This window comes from Cyprinodon variegatus, unplaced genomic scaffold (genome assembly GCF_000732505.1).
Source record: "Cyprinodon variegatus isolate N-32 unplaced genomic scaffold, C_variegatus-1.0 Scaffold1031, whole genome shotgun sequence".
Classification (NCBI taxonomy): Eukaryota; Metazoa; Chordata; class Actinopteri; order Cyprinodontiformes; family Cyprinodontidae; genus Cyprinodon; species Cyprinodon variegatus.
In genome coordinates this window covers 6,587-10,310 of record NW_015151484.1, presented here as the reverse complement: position 1 = coordinate 10,310, position 3,724 = coordinate 6,587, and positions in this window count along the sequence as shown.

Here is a 3,724-nt window from a genome sequence, read left to right as displayed (position 1 = left end):
TCTATAAGACCATTTTTTTGTTTTCTTTTAAACCATTATTCCCACTTATCTAATTACCAGAAGGATGTAATAACGAAACGTGAAAAATCTACGAACAACTGAAAACTTTACCCAGCCATATCCTTCTGCTTCCACTTTACTCTGTATCTCAGTAGATAAACTGGTTGATAATTGGAATTTTAAAGTTGCACACATCATTGATTCCATTGCTCGAGTTACATATTTTCTGTACCCCTTTTCACAATTAACCAGGCATTTTACAAAAATGTTTGAATGTCGGACGGTGCTTTTGGCCTGGGGGGTCTGATGCTGTACCGCACCGACAGAAACAAAGATCTCTGAGTGAATGGAGGCTCCTCTGAGACTGTTCCCAAGCAATATTCAGCATCTAGAGGGGAAGAACAGCCCTCTGCAGGTGAAAATGAGGAGAGCACTCTAGAAACATCCCCAGCTGGCTGCTCCCGGCCCCCTCCGGCTTCCACACCTTCTCCAGCATCATCTGTTGCTGCTAAACCTGCGGATGGCACCACTGCTGCTTCAACCACGTCAGCCTCTTCAACCCAGGGGGCTACCACCCTCAGAGTATCGTCATCATTGTACTCTTCCTCCCCTGAGCCAGGAGAAGCGAGTGCTTCAGGAGCTGGAGGCAGTAGTAGCAACTCAACAACAACTGGTGCTTACCTTATCAAGGCTGCACATTAAAAAATTAAATTGTCTAGAGAGATGTTCTACAAGACAATAAAACTGTCTAAGTCATATAATCTGATTGAATTGTCTGTAAAGTGCCTTGAGATGGCATGTTGTTAATTGTTGATTTTGAATAAGTTATAAGAATCTTGATTAGTTTTACAAAAACATGAGTCAATACATTACTACAAAGGAAATTGGTAATGACAAATAAAAAAAAAATGTTTCTATTCATCCAGTTCAAATGCCTTTGGCTGATTTATAACTAATATGTAAATCATAGGTAGATGAGTGTTCAGTGAGTGTCCACAGAAGCTTCTTTTAAGACATAATATGTGTTCAATGTACCAAAGAAATCCAATCTCATCAGCTGACTAGGATTTGAATGTTTGCTTTGTTTGGAGAAATAACCAGAATCAAGCTTTGTTATTTTTGCATTGATACAATTCTAATAATTTCTTAATTTGATGAAGGTGTTCAGCAACATTTGTGCTTTGCTACAATTAAGCTGGTTAATATGAAATAGTTAAATGNTTCTGAGAAGCAATAAAAACAAAAGCTTTTCTTAAAACTCTGCCTGCTTTTACAAGACCTTTACACAATTATTTAAGGTATCATGACACACCTTCACAGATTTACCTAAAGCTTAACATTTGCATGTGGAAAGGGATTACGTTCTGGATTTGTAAGGAGACATCTTCATTACTGTCCACAAAAAGAGAGATTCACATCATCCCAGCAGGCAGCAAGTAAGTATTTCCTTTGAGTTTAACCTCATGCTTTTCGGATTGTGTAACGCACCCAGTAGTTTTCAGCACCTTGTGGAGCATATGTTTGGGGATTGCTGTTATCAGTCACTGCTGTTGTATTTAGATGATGTAATCATCTTTTTATCACCTGTTGAACAACACTGGGAAAGATTAGATCAGGTATTTTTCAGGCTAGAAGCCAAAGGGGCTAAAGGTCAAGTTGTCAAAATGTCATTTTTTTCAGAAGAAAGAAATATTTGGTCATGTAGTATTAGTATTAGTATTACCTACCCAGACAAAGTAGCACCCGTACGTGACTGGAGGCAGCCTAATACTCCGGCAGAACTTTGTTCATTTTGGGGTTTTTTTACCATCGAAGGTAATTTGGGGTTTTTCAAACATGGCTTCCCCTTTAAACCGTCTTGTTGCTAGGTTGCTTCCTCCTGGGAAAAAGGGCAAAACCCCTAAGGAGCCTTTGGGTTGCGTCTGGAAGGAGGAGTGTGAGCAGAGTTTTTNAACACCTCTTACTCTTCTCTGCTTTTGGATATGGGCCATCAGAAACTTTCGGTGGGCCATTTTCACCCATGTAGCCTACTGCCTAAATATGTCCCCCATTTTGTGTGGTAAAGGCCATTCAGATGGATCTTCTGAATAAAGCCTTGTCTCAGCACTCTGCTCTGCAGCTCTCTGCTCCTCTCCCTCTTCATCATCTTCTGGACCTCGCTGATCCTCTCCCTCATCTGCACCTTTCTGTTCCACATTCTCCCAATTTTCCCAAAAAAGAACACAATGAGAGATGGTCATCAGAAATTCAAACCATTATGGTATATATGTTTTTGCTGCCTCCCTAATGTATTTATTCCTACCTGATGTCCTCACTTGTCTCTTCTATCACCGACCTCATGTCTGTCTCTTTCACCCCTTGTCTGTGGCGTTCTCCACTAAGTCATATGGTCAAAAAGCATTATATATTAGCTGTAAAAATTACAGATCTTAATACAGTTTTTAAAAATAATGTTTAAACATTATCGATTGGGAATAAGTAGCTGTTCCCTCACTTCCACCTAATATTAGACCAACCAGTTGCTTTCCCCTGTCTGTCCTGATTCTTCCTCTGTCATCTTCTCTTCTTTCTCTCCATCGACACAGCTGAATTAAATACATTTTATGTTAAGTAGGGTTAAACAATACAGCAGTCACACTACAATAAAAATAATTTTTTTAAATTTGAATGATCTTCTTGTTGGATAACAGTTACTGACTGGACACTGCATCTGATCTGACTTATCAGATACATCACAACACCACTGTAGTGATACTGAATAAAACATTTAAACTCCAGTGTCCCCCTGCCAAAAAGGTTGGTAACATGGGTCACCGAGTCTAAGGGCTATAATGACACTGGATTAATGTGTCTGATTCACACATAAACTTGTACAACTCATCTTTAATTTAAAAATCAATAATAAGAAATGTACATATGAGTGAATAAATTGCAGCTAAGCGTTGGACCATAGCTGGGTACTGGCCAAGACATTTTAGCTTTCCTGAGTTAATATTTCACAAGTTATATTTCGGTCATTCTTACACTTAGTATGTGGATATGTGTGTGTTACAGACGTATGTATCAGATATTCCTAGAAATACGGAACAAATCGCGTTTCTTATCGCTTTTAATAGGGGACGCAACATTTAACAGCCAAATATGGGACGACTTCGTATCAGACTACTGTAGCTTTATCTAACCTGAATATTTACAACCCTCCTGTCCTGTTGTCGATACACTGAAAGAACTTACCTACTGTCTTTCAACCTCATTGAAAGGCTTTTTTTCATCCCGCCAACAACTTTATCCTTCTCCCTTTTTCTTTTTTGCGCCCTGGATAGTTTTTTTTTTTTTTCTGGCGCTCCATCTTGCTGTTAAGTGTGCACTACGAGTGGTAGTCGAAGATAAAAAATAAAAAAAAACACACCTTAGTGCGCCTCTTAGGGGCGCGTGCACAAGCCACCTGTGTGGGAAAGGAGAGCGACAGGAGGGGAGGTGAAGGGGGCGCATGATCAGTGCTGTCTCTCTGTTATTGATCGTTTTATGCTGTTAAATATAGAAAATGATAACTAGAAAAATTTATTTTCTAGAGGGGTTTTTTGACGCCCCCTCGAGTGCAGCGCCCCTATGCGTTGCATGCGCTGCATACCCAGTTTTTGCGCCACTGCTCTGTATCTCAGTAGATAAGCTGGTTGATAATTGGAATTTTAAAGTTGCACACATCCTTGATTCCATTGCTCGA